This window comes from Callorhinus ursinus, unplaced genomic scaffold (genome assembly GCF_003265705.2).
Source record: "Callorhinus ursinus isolate GAN/ISIS: 27379988/994484 unplaced genomic scaffold, GSC_fseal_2.0 scaffold24, whole genome shotgun sequence".
Classification (NCBI taxonomy): domain Eukaryota; kingdom Metazoa; phylum Chordata; class Mammalia; order Carnivora; family Otariidae; genus Callorhinus; species Callorhinus ursinus.
Genome location: NW_027397086.1, coordinates 11,520,317 through 11,531,216, shown reverse-complemented (window position 1 = coordinate 11,531,216; position 10,900 = coordinate 11,520,317). Strand labels below are relative to the sequence as shown.

Here is a 10,900-nt window from a genome sequence, read left to right as displayed (position 1 = left end):
GGATGGTTGTGGAATTCTAGCCTTTTTATTCCTGTATCTTTTACAAAGGCCTTTTGATCTGGCCCCGCCTACCTTTCTTATTTCCATCTCACGACATTCTTCTCATTTGAGAGCTCCAGCCACAGGATCGCTTGGCTCTCCTAAGCTGGCACATGTTTAGTGACTTCATCTTTATTGTTTGCCACACGGCTGGCTTCTCCTCGCCTAAACATCTCCAGTGCCACGCCCTCAGGGAAGTCTCGCCTGGCTACCCTATCTAAAGTTACATCGTCCACATTCCTAATTATTTGCATGGCATTTACTATGCCATGAAGTCATTTTGCTTATCTATTTGTTTACCCATTTATACCCATCTCTCCCCACGAGACTGAGCTCCATGAAAAGAGGACCATGTTCATACCACGTCTCTGATGTCCAGATATGCACTACTCAATACAGTAGCCATTCATCACAGATAGCTATTGAAATTGAAATTAAAATTAAAATTGGATTCAATTAAAAACTCAGTTCATGGGGCGCCTGGGTGGCTCAGTCGTTAAGCATCTGCCTTCGGCTCAGGTCGTGATCCCAGGGTCCTGGGATGGAGCCCCGCATCGGGCTCCCTGCTCAGCGGGGAGTCTGCTTCTCCCTCTCCCTCTGTTCCTCCACCTGCTCATGCTCTCTCTCTCTCTCTCTTTCTCTCTAAATAAATAAATAAAATCTTAAAAAAACCAATAAAAACAAACTCAGTCCATCAGTATCACTAGCCACATTTCAAGTGCTCAGAGTCACATGTGCTTAGTGGCTACCATATTGCACAGCACAGAGAGCATACCCATTACCACAGAAAGTTCTACTTGATAGCTCTGGTCTAGAGCAATGCTCGAAAAATAGTTGTCACTTAATAAATATTTGTCGAATAAATGGATGAATCAGTGCTCCTTTTAATCCATACTCAACTATAGGTCACCCTCGCCCTTTTGTGGCTTGTAAACTCTGTAAGTGTGATCAACTAAAGAATGCCAAGAGAACAAGATCCAGCTGGGCAAGGGGCCCAAACAAATGTTACAGGACACAGGGCTGTGGCAATAAGGCCTCCTGAAGTAGAATATTTGTGATCATATGATTATGTTTCCACATTATGGGAAGAACTGATAATTAGAAGAGAATTTATATTTGTGTTGTATGATTTCAGAGACTTACGGACATAAGGCAGATTTCAGGTCACACTGAGAAAACATTCCAACAAAGCTCTCCCTATACAGCATAGGCTGGTTTGTGTGATAATGACTTCACCGTTGATAAAAGTACTAAAAATCAGATTGAGTGGATATGCATTATGGGTATCACAAAAAGGATTTTTGAATCCTTGAATAAGGAGAAAGGTCTAGTTAATGAGAAACCTTAAAACACCGAAATTCTTTGATCAAATGGCTCCATGACTCCTTCATAACATCGATTTCAAAGAGTTAATACTGTGCCCCGAGCTATACTAAAATCCACTGAACAACCCAATCTTGTTGGCCATCCACAATGGTTACCATTAACACAGCGGTCCACCAGAAAGAGCAGAGATGTTGAAGCAAGGGGGAGCTAGGTTCTAATTCTAGCTGTGCTGGTCACATGACCTTGGGCAAGGGACCTAGCCAGCATGAGTTTCACTTTCTTCTTCTATGAAAGGACTGTATCTGCCTCACTGGGTGGAAAGGAAGATTAAATGAGAAGAGAACTAAAGACCCTGGAACATAGTAGGGCAAAGGTCACTTCCAAGTAGGACCTAATTTCAACTGTCTGTATCATCATTAACATTCCTATACTGATGGTATAGGCAGCATGATTTTGAAGCCATGATTGTATTGCTTTGCATGAACATGAAACAATTATCGGAAGGAGAAAGAGTAAGAGAGAGAGAAAGATGGCAGCTATTATTGAGACTGGACTCAAGAAGTAACAGCAAACATTCCCAAAGCAACTACTGTGTGCCAGTCCTTGGGGATAAAAAAAAATGCTCTTACCAAGACCATATTGAAGAAGGCAAACTAGACATATTTCCGTGGAGCTATAAAATAAGGCAAACAGACCTAAGCTAAAATAGTGTTTCAGACAAAATTATATGAGAGAACAGGGGAGAAAGAGATTTATTCCAAAATAAGATTTTGGGAAGACTTCTTGGAAGGGTCATTTGAGCTGGATGTTAAAATGCCAGTAAGAGTTTTAAAAGTAGAGGCTGAAGCTAAGAGAGGGAAAGAGAAAGGTACTCCATGCAGAAAGGGTTAGAATAGAAAACAACAAGGGGGATTATTTGGAGAATGACATTTGAAAATTTGTCCTCTTCACATGACCCCCATTTTGTCTTTAATATGATTACCAGAAGTTCAGTGGCCAATTCGTTATCTTTGAATTTTGGCAAGGGGAACACGGGGAGAGAAGGCTAGGTTATGTCTAACCTTAGAGGCCTGTTCAGGTGATAGTACTGGTGATTCATCTAAGGAATTGGGAGGGAACAAGCTAGAAGATGTCAATCAGAAAATGTCTCCTCACATAACCGAAGGCCCTTTGGGCAAAGACCTTCCAGAGAAACGGAAGACTCTGTAGTCAATAGCATAAACTCTTGCAAGCACTAAGACATTTTATTTGAACTGGTTAGGGGCGAGGGTTTTTTAAAAGTCCCCACCTGTACCATTTCAAATATATTCATTGCAGCCTGAGCTGGGCCATGGAAACTCAACGGGGGGCCCAACAGCTGATTTGGAATCTTGGAGCTGGTTCTCCTTGGTTGAAATGGAGTCACAGCTCCCCCTTCTGGGAGCTTAAGCACCATCCAGTCTCAGAAAAGCCTGCGTGGAAGGCTCTATTGCAGATGGGCCTGAAACCCCCATGTTTTTTTCTCAGTGCTCGCCGGCACCCCAAACATCGAGGAGTCTGGGAACACTTTTACGACGGGCTTGGTTCTGACTTCCCAAGAGCCTATCCCTCACAGGGCTTTCTATCTCCCCTTCCCTGGGACGATGAGTCCCAGTCTTCGTGTGGGTGATGCCTTCATATAGGGGAACACAATTTGGTGCGGAGGTTGGAATTCCCTTTTGGGGAATATGGCAAGCAGGGAACATTTCTAAATCCGTGTGTGCACATGTGTGTGAGTGCATGTATACATGTGTGCTTGCGCATGTTCTGGTGACTGCAGTATGTATCACTGTATAGCGCAAGAGTCTCATGAATACGAAGAAATTAATTTGCCTGAAGTATTTGCATCTGTAGATAGGTGTACACTTGGCTCTCTGGAAGGCAAAGTATTCCTTAATAAAGAACTCAGGTACAGTCCAGATGCTCTGCTGGACTCTGTCCCCCGGTCATAATCAGTACCGGGTCCTTGCCTGTGTGTAATTCTCTGTGTGTGTCTGTGTGTGTCTGTGTGTGTGTGTGTGTGAGCATATCTGTCTGTCTATCTGTCTAGTGGGGACAGTGATTAAAGCATTGGACCCTTTCTTTCCGGGGTCATGTTTCCAGATGGAGCAGCTCTGAAATGAGAAGTCTGCTGAGGGATGACAGTGATTGTTTTAGGTGGGAGCAAAGTGGCCGGATGGGAATAGGGAGCAACACACAGTCCCTGGACAGTGTGGTGTAGTAGAAAGGACACTGATCCAGGTGTCAGGCAGCATAGGATCTAGCCTGGGCATACCATGAACTTGCTAGAGAATGTTATGGAATTCTCCTCCCCTCTCTGGGCCAGAGTCCTGCCTGTCTGTTCTTCAATATTCCTCCAGCTTCAATTGCCTACGAATTGGAAAAGAGATAAAACGAGAGCAGTTCCGAACACAGGGTCTCCTCCTCTGATTTCACCCCCCCCCAAAAAAAATGAACCAGGGAGCCCTGCTCTGACATGAGTTTCTCAAAGCAGATTCCTTGTGGCCCTGTGAAGGCTGCAGCCTGAGGTATCAGCCTCTGGCTGGAGACTCATGTGTCTGCGAGTGTCTGCAGGTAGCATCGTCACCCACCCGCCAGGGCAGGTCCTTGCAAACATGTTTGCTTTTATCTCTCCCCAGAAGACACACACACACACACGCACGCCCACGCACGCACGCACGCACACGCACACACGCGCACACACACACAATTTTAAAAACACAATTATATTTCTACTTTTCTTTTCCCCAAAAGGTCTTTTCAGTGGCTCCTTGCCAGCCAGGTTGGACGACAGGCTGTCCCAGCATCTCAGCCCTTGTCCCCCACCAGCCTCTGTGCCTGACAGCAGAACGGCTGCCTCTTCTTACCTTGGGAAAGTAACAGCTGCTGAGTCTGGAAGCCATGCTAACAGCAGTAAAACTCAGCATTTTTTGCTGAGTAGGGCAAGCCTTGAAGAGGCAGCCGGGAATCAAATCGATGGCTGGCCCCAGAGTCCAAGCCCAGCAGGACCTAGCCAGGGTAGCCCAGGGACTTACCAAGAGAGCCTCCTAGGAGGTGGAGGAAAGAGGAAAGAGGGACTTGACCCACACTGTCTTCCTTACTGACATTCTCCACCCAGCCCCTGTGCCCTTGGCAGTATTTTGGAGCCAAGCAAGAGATGTGAGGTGCAAATCAACAGCAGTTTAAGTCAATTACCGCCAGATTCTGCCACGAATTCCCCACCCACAACCCTTCCCAAATTGTAGATCTCCCTCAGTACTGAAACACACACACACACACAACACACAACACACACACGCACTCTCTGCTCTCCCATTTTCTTCCTAACTCCAATGGAGCCATGAGGAGGCACAGTTTAAGAAAAGATTCTCCTGGGGCTTCCCAAGCCTCTCTGAAATAGGGTAGAGAAGGAGGAATCTCTTAGGTAAGTGCTCCATTCATCTCCTTCCCTATTACCCAGAGCTGCCCCCAGATGAAATTTTCTCTATGATCTGTGTAACTATGATGGATGAGCAGGTCCCTGAGGACTCTTCTCCTTTCCCTTTAGGGGGATCCAGGCAAACTTGCCCAGATCCTCCCCAAAAGCACCAGTAGCTGGAGGTGCTGTTACGCTCTTAGGATGACGAACAGAAAGGTAGGGTAGAGTGTATCCCAGAATCGTCAAGCCCCACACAAGGAGCCCACCGCTGACTTCTCCCTTTCTCTTTCACCCACTACCCAGTGACTCCAAATTCCCATCAGAATCCTGGAGCCTGCCCAGTGTGGAATTTAAAGTGACAGCATGTCATTGCCTCAGGGTTTGGCCATTTCTCTTTCATATTAAACGGTGAGTCCAATTATACCAGGTCTCCATGGTTTGGAGGAATTTTCCTTCAAGGGTACCAATATTAGGCTAAATAAGGTGCCATCCTTATATCCAAAATGCTCTCCAAGCCCCAAGCCCAGAGCACCAAGAAGAAGTCCACAGCGGGTTTCCCGATGGCTACGTGATCCTATAGTAAGGATCCCATTCCATGTAAGCTGGAGAGACCTAATTAAAAAGACACACAAGCGCACACATACAAACACATACGTACAAACATGCACACACACATCGCCCCTTAAGTAGGTTATAGGACCTCTTTACCCCCTCCCCTACACACACGAACACACACACACACAGCACAAACACACGCATCAAACGCAAACGACGCTGCACACGCAAATACACACTAGCACCATATCAAGTTCCCACCATGGTACACACGTCGGGAGCGCGCGGGGAGCACACACGCCACTTACTAAAACCCGCATTTAACCCTTGGCGCCCCAGAATACACAGCCCTCCCCCTCCCGGGAACCTGCGAGGACTTGGAGGCGGCGGGGCGGCCGACGGAAGAGCCGAAGGGTGCCGGGAGGGGGAGGGGCGGGGCGGGCGGGGGCGCCCCGAATGCGGTCCGGGGCCGTTTCCAAGGGCAGCAGGGCTGCCGGGCGCTGTGCCCGGCGCCGCCTTACCTGGAGTCAATGTCCGTCTTTGGCGGAGAGCTGCGGGAGGACGCTTTTTATTCGGCTCGGTGGGAACTTGGGAGAGCCCGGCGTCCAGCTCGCATACCGGGAACGGCGCGGGGACTGCAGGCGTGGGGGTACCTGGCTCCTAGCAGCCTGGCTCATACTCAGCCGTAAAGTCCCCTTCGCTGGTCCCGAGGACAGGCATGAATCCCGGCTCCGGAAGGCGGTCACTACTCCCTCAGCCTCCCGGCTCTCTCGCTCTCGCTTTGCTCTCTGGCTCGCTCGCTCTCTCCCTCTCTCGCTCGCTCGCCTGCGCTTTCCTCCTCCCCCCGCGCCAGATCAGTTCGCAGCCGTGGGGACCCGGAGCGAGGCGGCCAGCGAATGGAGAGGGAAGTCCAAGTGCGCGGCGGTCTCCGGGCGGGGAGCAGTGGAGGCCGGGCTACGCGGGGGGAGGGACTTACCCGGCGACGGGCGAAAATGAATGGGGGAGCGGCTGCCGGGGGCGGGGAAGGAGGAGCCAAGAGCCGGGGTTTATTCTGAGGAGTGTTTTGTGCATCTTTAGGCGGAGGAGGAGAAGGAAGAGGAGGAGAGAAGAAGGCCTTCTCCGAGGGAGGGGCAGCCTGGGTGGGCTGAGGCTGAGCCACTGGGGAGGCTCGTGGGTCTGGGGATAGGGTGGCGTGTCTCCGTGTATGAGCACCCAAAGGGACTGTGTGTGCGGTGTGTGTGCGCAAACCCCGCATCGTGGTGTTCTTAAGCGTGTCTGTAGCTGTGTGCGTTGCGAGTATCTGAGTGTTGCTGGGTATGAGGGTGTTAGTGTGTCTGTGTGTATCTAGCTAGTGTGGTTTTGTCTGGGAAGGTGCCTGTCTGGGTCCATTTGTATCCGTGTGCCTCTCTAAGAGTATTTAAGACTGTTTGTTTCTCTGTATGTGTAGGCATGAGCCCACGTAACCTCCCGGAATTAAGCAAGTGCTTCTCTACGTGGGCAGGATGTAGGAGCGAGAAGCTGATGGGACGCAAAGTTCTCTCAATACCACCAGAGGCAGAGAAGGGGTGAGGGTGTGGGGGCTAAGGCATTAATACGGAGAACCAAAGACTCCAAATTTAGCCTGAGGTGCAGGCTCCAGTTGCTGACACGGGGCCTCTCCCTGAAGCAGCAAAGAAGGCCAGTACATGATCTAAATTCTCACGCAGTGCATATTCTGTATGTTTGCTTACTTTGCTGCTGCTACTTCTTCTTCTTCTTCTTCTTCTTCTTCTTCTTCTTCTTCTTCTTCTTTTTTAAATTAAAAAAAAAATCGGCAATGAAGACTGCTAGTCCCTGGAAGCTTAGGCAAGGGTAGGTAACATCAGTGAAGCTACCAGATGGAGGGGCATGGAGCAGTAAGGAAAAGGTGATGAGAAATTTAAAGGAACCCAGATTTGGTAAAAGTGTCAGCTCTAGATGGGTTAAAATCCTATCCATGATCTTGGCCAAATTACTTCCCTCTTAAATCTCAATTTCCCATCTGTGTAATAGAAAATAAAACTACCATATAACTACCTATATAACATGGTTGGCGTGAGATTTAAATGAATTAATTTACGTGAAAGCATTTAGAATACTCCCTGACACCTAGTGAGTGCCCAAACCATGTTATCTGTAATTCTTATTGTTCTTGTTATTAATGTTATGATTATTCAAGGGGTGATAGGAAAGAGACATGATAACTAGGGGGACTTAGAAGGGTTTAGGGGCTCATGAATTAATTAAAATAAGAGAAGTTTTGAAACAAAATGGAAAAGAAATTGTTGAGTGAAGAATTGAGAACTTGAGGGGAAAAATTAATTGACAAGGAGGGAAGGAAAAGACAGGAGGATGAGGAAGAGTGTGCTAATCATCATGAGCCTGGGTCTCAGCACTGCAGGACTGAAAACGGGGGGGGGCAGAGAAGAGGGGAGCAGTAGCCTGTCCAAATCTCTACGAGTCTCCTCCACTTTAATCCGAAGGACATGCAGTCAGCACCACGGACAGCTCTCCAGCCACTGACCGAGGGAGAGCTTTCTGTCTGTCTCCTGGATACTTCTCCCTTTCTGCTTGGACAATTTTTTCCTTCCCTAGGCTTCTGGCCCAGGTCAGATACTGCGCAGTGGTTCCCGAGACTGTTCTGTGTTTGATTCGAACCACAAAGAAAAACATTCACAACACACTCTGCATTTCCCATCCATTTCAGTATGAAGCTTCAGGTTGCTTTCTCCTGTCCCTTCTTCCTTTTTTCATTATCTCCTGCTTCTTCTTCTCTCTCTCTCCCCTATCCTTTCTTTTATTCTTTCCTCCCTTTCTCTCTGTTCCTTCATCATTCTTCAGCTCAGATATGCCTCCTTGAGTGAGAGTAAGCAACAGCAGCCCTGCTGGGAATGCAGTTTTGAAATCAGTCTGAAACCACCTCGTTAGGCAGCTTCAGAGGACGACCAAAGTATGGACTGATTCCTTGTGGCTCTTCTCTCTTAATCAATATCTCAAGATGGGTTGTGGTCCTGATGCCTTAGAAAGAGGGGACGTAACACTCTGGAACATTTTTCTATCTTTCTCTCCTCCACTCCACGTAGTCAGTATTTCCCTCGGAAAGTATAGAACCTCCCATCCCCACCCCAGTTCCAACCACTATTAGACGAGAGAAAGAGAAGAAGAATTTTTGACTTTCCCCATGCACCAGACATTTCATTTGGGTTTTCCATAAATTATCTCATAATTCTCAAAATGCTGTGATGTATGAGCTAGGTAATATGACCCCATTTTTACATCACAGGAAATTAGAGCTTGGAAAATGTACGCAGCATGTCAAGATACAGCTAGCTGGTAGGTGATGGAGTCAGGAATTCCACACCAAAATCTCAGTCCAAACTCTTCAGTTTGTCCTCTGCAAGTAATGGGGGAAATCTTGGGGTGATTGGAAGAGCTCAGAATTTAATGGGGTCACCACACTTAAGCCTAAATATCAAATTAACTGAGACCATTGCATCCTCTCTACCAATGGGGTATTTATCAATTCTTGTCCCTGGAGGAAGAGGCAAAGGCTTTGCATGGGCAGATTTAAAACTCACCCGAGCCTTATGATTTCTGAGTTTTGAATAAAACTTCAACCTTTCCAGGTCTTAGTTCATTTGCATTTGGCTATGTTTAGTTTCCCTGTTTCTATGAAGAAAGGCTAAGAGAGCCATTTTAAAAAGTCTCCAAAGACTCCCTGGTCATCAGAAAAGTTCTCAGTGCAAAGCATTCCTAATGACTTATGGAGAAAGCAATCGGAACCATATGGATAACATTTCTACAGAAATACACACGGGTGGGAAAAGGTTTAGAGGCCAAAAATATATTTCTTTTTTTTTCTTCTTTGCCAAAGAAAGAACATTTAAGGCAGCTTGAGATATGTGAGAAATGTCTTGTTCTTTCTTTGGGGTGGGTGTTGGTGAGCAGCTGTTTGCTATTTCCACTAAATTTACCAAGGGCTTGCATGGGGAAGAGGTGCCAAAGGATTAAGGTAGACTTAAGAAAGAACTTCCCAACTGTAGATCTTGGGTGATACTAGAATGGAACCTTTTCCCAAGGACATGTAATGTGACAGTGTGAGGGTTCCTTTTTAGTCTTCCCAGCATGATGATTTGGTAAACAATTGGATCATATTTTTAGAGTTGCAGACCCTTGTTGGAACTTCACAATTACTATAGACCCTCTCTCTTATGAAAAGTATACTTACAAAAATGCCCACAAAACTTTGCATTGAATTTCACAGAATCCCTTCTTGCCATCTCTTTCATAAATGTCTACACCTAGACCCCAGCTTTAGAACCTCTGAAGTAGATAACTTTTCTGATCTCCAGCCTGACCTTAGATTTTATAGGTTGCTTCATTTAGGTTTGAGCCTAAGAAGTTGGAATAGCGAAACCAATAAGTAGGTAAATGGCCTTTTTTCTAGAAATAGACAAGAAATATAGATAAATGTTCAGTGATGAAATGAGGGTTCCACCTCCCCCTCTTTAAATAAAGATAAGATTTAAACCTATTTGTGCAGGACTCTGAGCCACCTGCCGCTGCCTCAAAAGCTTAAGTTTACTACTTCTGTCAAATCTCAAAGGAGTTAAAATCCCTTAATCTGGGGTGCTTTGGATTCAGAACCAAATGAACACCTGCAGAAAGAAGCCCACATTTGTTAAGCGCCAACTGAAGGTGAGGTTGTGTAAAAGATTGAGAAATAAATATCTTTTCTGGTCTCTGTTTTCTAGGAGCCTGAAGTCCACTGCCAAGCCATACTTATCCCTAAATAATCGCAATGCACCATGGGATGTAGCTGATGTATGCAGGGTCTATAGAAAATGCTGCAAGAGCTAAGAGGAGAGAAAGTTTGCCTCTGTATGAGGTATAATATTTTGCACCTATCAAGAGCTATTTTTATTTTGTTTTAGAAGCAGTTGCATTAATAAGAACTAATATTTATTGAATGATTACTATGTATGAGCAACATTTAAGCCTTCCACTTCTCTCATCTAGGTTTTTATGAGCATTTCCTAATTGAATAAAAATGCCATATGTCATTTAGTATTCTCTCTCTTTCTCTCTCTCTCCCTCTCCAGCAACCCTTCACTTCTGCATGACTGAATCTGACCCATTCCTAAATATTTAGTTTACATGTCATATCCTCTACCAATTCAATTAGGATAAAACAAATTTTATCAAGAACTACACAAGGATGTGCATGATCTTTCTCCCTAATATTATGTCTCCCCCTTCACTCCAACCACACTGACCCCTTTCCACTTACTAGAGTTTATAGTGTTTGTTTGTTTTTTTTAATTTCCCTAGGACTTTGTGCTAGCTGTTCCCTCTGTCAGAAGCTACTTTCCATTACTATCCAAGCTCTGCTTGCTCTGGAAGAATCAGGGTAAATGTCACTTCCCTGACCCTAGACCAAGGCGGGTCCCCTGCTACCAACTTTACCACAAAACTGAATGTGTCCTTCATAACATATATCATCATTGTGATTAAAGTTATTGGTGA

General features: G+C 46.0%; 1 protein-coding gene across 1 annotated transcript in view; it reads right to left on the bottom strand.

The window, feature by feature from the left end:
- The window catches only part of BRINP1 (BMP/retinoic acid inducible neural specific 1), a 177,870-nt gene extending 171,598 nt beyond the window's left edge, over nt 1-6,272 (bottom strand). Inside the window, exon 1 of the mRNA XM_025888606.2 lies at nt 5,878-6,272. The gene's annotated coding sequence lies outside the window, so the exon portion shown is untranslated. The remainder of the gene's footprint in view (nt 1-5,877) is intronic.
- Nucleotides 6,273-10,900: the final 4,628 nt, after the last annotated feature.